Below are 8,544 nucleotides of genomic sequence, written 5' to 3'. Positions count from 1 at the left end.
AAGAATTTGCATTTCTAACCAGTTCCCTGGTGTTACCAACGATGTGATACCCAGGGACCACACTTTGAGAACTGCTGTTAAGAGATAAGGCAAAATGGATGTTTCCAACTCCACAATTTTAAGAGACTATCTAAAAGCCCTTTACGAGAACCTGAAAAAACATGTATTTTCATGTACCACTTGCTGAGTGCACATTATTTCCTCTCTACTTAAGGTGAACTGGAAGGAGGCTTGTCTTAGGTAAGCCTCAGAGGCTTCAGCTACGGCAGCATGCAGGGTTCCTAAGGGGTGTGACATCTGTTCTTTGAAAGAGCACTTATTGAGAGCAGAGGACACTGTGCTTGAATTGTTCCCCAATACCAAAGTAACAAAACAACATAGCCTCTGCCTTCTCCCCTCAAGTATTGATTCAACATTTTAAGGGTGTAAATATGCGTCCATCACTGTGGTGAAAGCTAAGGATGCAGTAGTAAGGAAGACAACAGTATGGAAGAACACATCAAACAGTTATAAAAAAGAATCTGTAATGAGGATCTGAGAATAAGTGCTGTGAAGGAGAAGTATAAGCGTCCACGAAAGTAGATCTCTTTCGAAATGTCTTAATTTAGGGGGTGACTAGAGAAGGCTTTCCTAAGGAAGGGACAAAAAGATTTTAAAAGATTTTGTAATCTTGCTGCTGCTAAGTCACTTCAGTCATGTCTGACTCTGTGCAACCCCATAGACGGCAGCCCACCAGGCTCCCCGGTCTCTGGGATTCTCCAGGCAGGAACACTGGAGTGGGTTGCCATCTCCTTCTCCAATGCATGAAAGTGAAAAGTGAAAGTGAAGTCGCTCTGTCCTGCCCTACTCTTAGGCTGCATGGACTGCAGCCTACCAGGCTCCTCCGTCCATGGGATTTTCCAGGCAAGGGTACTGGAGTAGGGTGCCATTGCCTTCTCCGTTTGTAATCTTACTGCTTTGGTAAATATTGCACACCTAAACTTGTTCCCGTAGTATCAGGATGACATAGGAAAGAACCAAGAAGTATTCTCAACCTCTGGAAGTCTTTTCAGGAACCTTTAGCTGCTGCTTTTCCCTCTGTCTCTATTGTCCTTTCTTATAAGGAAATGATACTGGAAATGGTCGTAATAAGTGATTTCGATCACAGCCCAAGCTCCAGCCCCTTATTTAATGCCCTAAAAATACAATTAATTTTTGCACTGTGTCTAAGACCAAGAGGGGAAGTAACTCACCTGTCACCATCTGTGTGCTTGCTCCCTTCTTTAAGCTTAGGAAAGCAGTAACAACCAAAGCACTTTAAACTAAAAAACATGTAGGGAAGTTTCCTAAAAGTGTTTGAATGACTAATGCAGAAATACTTTAGATATAACACTAGACTCTCTTTTTAAAATACCCATAAGTAAAACATTTCTTTCAAGTTTTGCCAATGAAATGTAATTAGTCCGTGTGTTGTCATTAGTATCATTAATTTAAGCCAATTAGATATTAAAATATTTTGTTTTATTAGGACCCTCTGAGTGGTTACCAGTATGTATAATTTTTTTAAATTGAAGTATAGATGTACAACATTATATGTTACATGTATAAAATACAGTGATTTACAACTTTTTAAAGTTATATTCCATTTATCAGTTCAGTTCAGTTGCTCAGTTGTGTCCGACTCTTTGCAACCCCATGAATCGTAGCACGCCAGGCCTCCCTGTCTATCACCAACTCACGGAGTTCACTCAGACTCATGTGCATCGAGTCAGTGATGCCATCCAGCCATCTCATCCTCTGTCATCCCTTTCTCCTCCTGCCCCCAATGCCTCCCAGCATCAGAGTCTTTTCCAATGAGTCAACTCTTCACATGAGGTGGCCAAAGTATTGGAGTTTCAGCTTCAGCATCATTCCTTCCAAAGAAATCCCAGGGCTGGTCTCCTTCAGAATGGACTGGTTGGATCTCCTTGAAGTCCAAGGGGGACTCAAGAGTCTTCTCCAACACCACAGTTCAAAAGCATCAATTCTTCAGCACTCAGCCTTCTTCGCAGTCCAACTCTCACATCCATACATGACCACAGGAAAAACCATAGCCTTGACTAGATGGACCTTTGTTGGCAAAGTAATGTCTCTGCTTTTGAATATGCTATCTACATTGGTCATAACTTTCCTTCCAAGGAGTAAGCATCTTTTAATTTCATGGCTGCAGTCATCATCTGCAGTGATTTTGGAGCCCAAAAAAATAAAGTCTGATACTGTTTCCACTGTTTCCCCATCTATTTCCCATGAAGTGATGGGACCAGATGCCATGATCTTCATTTTCTGAATGTTGAACTTTAAACAAACTTTTTAACTCTCCTCTTTCACTTTCATCAAGAGGCTTTTTAGTTCCTGCTCACTTTCTGCCATAAGGGTGGTGTCATCTGCATATTTGAGGTTTTTGATATTTCTCCTGGCAATCTTGATTCCAGCTTGTGTTTCTTCCAGTCCAGCGTTTCTCATGATGTACTCTGCATATAAGTTAAATAAGCAGGGTGACAATATACAGCCTTGATGTACTCCTTTTCCTATTTGGAACCAGTCTGTTGTTCCATGTCCGGTTCTAACTGTTGCTTCCTGACCTGCATACAGATTGGCTATATTGTACAATATATCCTTGTAGCTTATTTATTTAGTTAGTTTTTAATTTGGGCTGCACTGAATATTCATTGATGTGCACGGGCTTTCTCTAGTTGCAGGGAGTGGGGGCTACGCTCTAGCTATGATGCACAAGTTTCTTTTTTTGGTGGCTTCTCTTGTTGCAGAGCATGGGCTCTAAGACCTGTGGGCTTCGGTAGTTGCAGCTTGTAGGCTCTAGGGCACAAGCTCCATAGCCGTGGTGCACAGACTTAGTTCCCCTTGGCATGTGGCATCATCCCAGAGCAGGAACTGAACCTGTGTCCCCTGCATTAGCAGGAAGATTCTTAACCATTGGACTACCAGGCAAATCTGTGGTACCTTATTTTATACCTAGTAGTTTGTACCTTTTAATCCTGTACTGCTATTTTGCCCCTCTCTCCTCCCTCTCCCCACTGGTAACCACTAGTTCTCTACATCTCTGAATCTACTTTTTTATTATAGTCTTTAGTTTGTTGTACCTTTTAGATTTCACATATAAGTTATACCATATAGCATTTGTCTTTCACTGATTTATTTCAGTTGCATAATGCCCTCCAAGTCCATCTACATTGCTTCAAATGGCAATATTTCACTGCCATTTTTTATGACTGAGTAGTATTCCATCCATTGTGTGTGTGTGTGTGTGTGTGTGTGTGTGTGTGTGTGTGTGTATACTACATCTTCTTTATTCATTCATCTGTTAATAGATACTTAGGTTGCTTCCATATCTTGGCAATTGTAAATAATGTTGCTATGAACATTGGGGTACATGTATCTTTTCAAACCAGTATGATTTAAAATGTTAACTGAGCTTAGATAGAGACATTCAATATTGTGAGTTTTTTCCCTTAAAAATATAAATCCAGACCTCTGAATGTGTAATTTGCAGTTAGTCTTACTTAATTGAAACAGAAGGATTTTTGTAATAACATTCAATTAATTGATTGTTGCAAAATGAGGAATAGATAATTAAAATCACTTCTGACAACTTAGGGGGCAGAGGATGGGAAAGAGTTTGTGTTAGGCAGAATAATGTCCCTCCAAAGATGTTCATGTACTAATTCCCCAAATGTGAATATGGTAGGTTACATGGCAAAGGGTAAGATAATCAGCTTACATTAAAATAGAGAGATTAGTTTAGTTTATCCAGATGAGCCCAGTGTAATCACAAGAGTCTTTAAAAGTGGAAGAAGTGGAAGAGGGAGGCAGAACCAGATAGGTGGTAGCATGAGGAGAAGGACTGGCTTAGTGTGGCTAGCTTTGATGATGGGGGAGGAGGACCATGAGTCAAAGTAAGTGCCTCTAGAAGCTGCAGAGGTCAAGGAAAAGGATACTTTTCTAGAGTCTTTGAGGGAGCACAGCCCTGTGGATACCTTGATTTTAGTCGATACTTTCAGGCTGCTGACTATAAGGTAATACATTTGTATTGTTCAAGTTACCAAGTTTTTGTTAATTTGCTACAGTAGCAACAGGAAAAGAACAGAGCATAAACATGAGAGGAAGGGTGTGGTTGGGCAGGTTACAGTGGAAGGGGAGCAGCAGAAGATAAAGCTAGAAACTAAAGTGAAGGTCAGGTTTTGAGAAGAATAGATTTCTTCCGTTCCAAGCATTTGGACTGAACTTGTCCGGCTGCAAGAAGCCAATGGAGAACCAAGTTTGTTACAGTTGAAAAGAAGTGATAATATGAGAGATGTTCTTAGGAAGAACAAAAGCATTTTGATGATTAATTATCTATATAGGGTATAAAAGACCCTATATAGTGGAAACAGTGACAGACTTTATTTTGGGGGGGCTCCAGAATCACTGCAGATGGTGACTGCAGCCATGAAATTAAAAGATGCTTGCTCCTTCAAAGAAAAGCTATAACTAACTAGACAGCATATTAAAAAGTAGAGACATTACTTTGCCAACAAAGGTCTGTCTAGTCAAGGCTATGGTTTTTCCAGTAGTCATGTATGGATGCGACAGTTGGACTATAAAGAAAGCTGAGCACCGAAGAATTGATGCTTTTGAACTGTGGTGTTGGAGAAGACTCTTAAGAGTCCCTTGGACTGCAAGGAGATCTAGCCAGTCCATCCTAAAGGAAATCAGTCCTGAATATTCTTTGGAAGGACTGGTGCTGAAGCTGAAACTCTTAATACTTTGGCCACCTGATGCGAAGAGCTGACTCATTTGAAAAGACCCTGATGCTGGGAAAGATTGAAGGCAGGAGGAGAAGGGGATGACAGAGGATGAGATGGTTGGATGACATCACCAACTCAATGGACATGAGTTTGAGTAAACTCCTGGATTTGATGATGGACAGGGAGGTCTGTTGTGCTGCAGTCCATGGGGTCACAAAGAGTTGGACATGACTGAGCGACTGAACTGAACTGATAAAAGACTGAGGGACTCAAAGTGGCTTCCATCTAGGCCTCTGGATGACTGGGGAAGTCATCTATAGAAACAGGGCGTGTTTCTTTCTATGTGTAGAACTGTTGCTACAAGGAATTTAGAGGTCACTCTGGAAAATCCGATGGATGGAGGAGCCTGGTGGGCTGCAATCCATGGGGTCGCTAAGAGTCGGGCACGACAGTGACTTCACTTTCACCTTTCACTTTCATGCATTGGAGAAGGAAATGACAACCCACTCCAGTGTTCTTGCCTGGAGAATCCCAGGGACAGGGCAGCCTGGTGGGCTGCCGTCTATGGGGTCGCACAGAGTCGGACACGACTGAAGCGACTTAGCAGCAGCAGCACACTAGTAAAACCCAGAGCCAAAGCTAAAAGCCAGTCTCCCCATCCTGCATGCCTATCCCAGGGCTCATACCCTTCTCAAATTCTGTCAGTGGTATCCAATTGTAGTTACCGGTCCAAACATGAAAAGGCTTCATGAGTGGGATATAAAACTGTTTAAAGGGCATTTCTCCTTGGTGTACAGGGAGTGTCTCATATAATGCTGAAAACTATTTTACACTGGAAATCTCCTTCGCGAATGGGTTTGTTTTCCACATTTGAGAAGTAAAGAAATAAATGGTTTCCTGTGTCTTTGAACAATTAAAGGCACACATGATATCTTAGGATAATGTGGTACCATTTTACTAGCTGGCATCAACCATTTTTGAAGGTATTGTTGACCTGAAAAGTCATTCTTTAGCTGACATTGGATTCCTAAGAGTGGGATGATCATAACAGTATTTTTTTAGGTTGTATATCACTTAAAATTTACCAAGAATTTTCTCATCTATTACTTTGAATTCATGGGATGGACACACACATACACACATAACTAAGGCAAAACTCCAATTGTTTAAAAATAAATGAAAAAGTTATATGTGACTGAGTGAATTCAGCCATGCCTGCCTCTGGGTACAATACTTGATTCCCAGGATTGTATTTGTTTGGCAGTTTCCTGCTCTGTCACTGCAGACATCCATTGTGTTCTAATTTTCTGATATGCATGGACTACAAAGTATTTGTGTCCACTTTTATGGGGGGAAAGCAAAGGGCATAGTGTACATGGCAAGTTGTTTACCTTCAGGACCAGCAGGCTATAACATACTGAAAACAGAAAGCCAGGAAAGATGAGGGAATGATGCCAAAGACATCTGTGCATTGGAGCCCTACATGAGAAGGCTCATAAAGCCCTCTTTTTGGATCCTGCCTTTGTATTTTGCAATCTGGATGCTGGGAAAGATTACAAGGTTAAACCATTAAAATGTTTTCTCCATACAGACTCACAGATTTCGAAAACAAACCTGTGGTAACCAAATGGAAAGTTTGTGTCTGGGTGGTGGGGAGGGGAGGGTGGATAAATTAAGAGTTTGGGATTAACATACACACACTAATATATATCGGAGAAGGCAGTGGCTACCCACTCCAGTGTTCTTGCCTGGAGAATTCCATGGACAGTAGAGGCTGGTGGGCTATAGTCCATGGGGTTGCAAAGAGTCGAACATGTCTGTGACTAACAAGTGAGTACTAATATATATAAAATAGAGAACCAACAAGGACTTACTATATTGTACAAGGAACTTGACTCAGTGTTCTGTAATAACCTATATGGTAAAATAATGAATATATGTGTATGTATAGAGTCACTATGCTGTACACCTGAAACTAACACAACATTGTAAATCAACTATATTCCAATAAAACTTTTTTAATGTTTTCTCCATAATTTTATTCCTAAATTTCAGTTATTTTGCAGGAAAAGAAAAAAACCTTGGAAAATAAGTTATTTTTGTATCAAACTAGCACTCAGCACACCTACCATGAGCAACTCAGGTATCCCATTTTATTGGATGCTCTCTGTTCTCAGCCCATAATAAAATACTTTTCTACCACCAAAGAAAAGGATTTTAAAACAACATCTAATAAATAAAGATTTCTTAAGCACTCCACCTAAAGTCATTTTAAAAAACATTCAGATCCAGAGAACTTCCAAAAAACCAGGAGAACAAAATTTCCTCTAGTGCAACAAAGAAGTTATATGTAATCTTTTTCTAAAACTAAAATACTTTTACCATGAGAATGCAAGGAAGGTCTGCCCCTAAACATCATCTCAAACAATGGTGCCAAAACTTTTTACTGTCTTTAATCCATCTCATCTTTGAGCAGTATACCTTTATGCTCATTGTTCTGATACTAAGAAGGAAAAATTTTTCCCCAGTATGTGGAAATTTCATCCAAGCAGCTGTTCTAGTTTTGAAAACTCAATAGAGTAATGTTCTTAGGAAATATGGTGTGGGCATTTTTGAAGAGAGATGGCAGAAAGGGGACTCTTGGCTAAATTTAACCCCTGTCATGTTATAGGGAACTCTGTAGTACAGAGGTTAAGAACACTGGATTTAGAATCAGAAAGATCTAGCAGTCTCTCAGTATGTAAATTCAGTCAAACCTCAAGCCTTCTGATCCTTCCCCTAATGGCCCCCTTTGCCTCCTTTGCCCTTGTCCGACCTCAATCCATTTACCACACAGCAGCCACAGTGATTTTTTAAAAATATGTAGCAATTTTCCCAGTGAGATATATTTCACATAATAAAATTCACCATTTAAAAATGTATACTTTTGTTTTAGTATACTCACAATACTATGCGGCCATCACCATCTAATTCCAAAATATTTCCACTACCTTGCAATCATTAATCTAATCTTTCTATAGATTTCCTATTCTTGATATTTCATTAAAAAGAAATCATATAGTGTGTGGTCTTTTGTGACTGGCTTCTTTCACTTAGTGTAATGTTTTCAAGGTTCATCCATGTTGTAGCATGTAACAGTACTTCATTCCATTTATTGGTTGAATGATATTTCATTGTATGGATAAACAAAATGTGGTATTTCTACTTATCCATAGATGAATATTTGGGTTGTTGACACATTTTGTGTATTCTGTACAAGTTTTTGTATGGATGTATGTTTTCAGTTATCTTGGATATATATCTAGGAGTAGAATTTCTGGGTCATATGGTAACTCTATGTTTAACTTTTTGAGGAAAACAATGATCATTTAAAAGTATAAATCTGTTCATGTTACTCTCCAGTAGATTCACAATGCATTGAGAGTGAAATCTAAACTCTTTGAATGTTCTATAAAGTTCTTTCATGCCCCAGACCCTGCCTACATCTCCAGTCTCCTCTTCTACCACTCTGTTTACCAAGCTCTGAAGGAACGGCAACCCACTCCAGTATTCTTGCCTGGAGAATTCTACGGACAGAAGAGCCTGGCAGGCTAGAGTCCATGGGGTCGCAAAGAGTCAGACTTGACTGAGTGAATTTCACTCACTCACGCAGACACACTGGCCTGCTCCATCATCTACAAAAATACCAAACTCCTTGGTATTGGGAAAACTGGATATGCACATGCAAAAGAATGAAATCAGACCCTATTCTCACCATATACAAAAATGACATTTGCATCTTTAA

The sequence above is a fragment of the Bubalus kerabau genome, chromosome 5 (genome assembly GCF_029407905.1).
Source record: "Bubalus kerabau isolate K-KA32 ecotype Philippines breed swamp buffalo chromosome 5, PCC_UOA_SB_1v2, whole genome shotgun sequence".
NCBI classification, from domain to species: Eukaryota; Metazoa; Chordata; class Mammalia; order Artiodactyla; family Bovidae; genus Bubalus; species Bubalus kerabau.
This window is presented reverse-complemented; position numbering follows the sequence as displayed.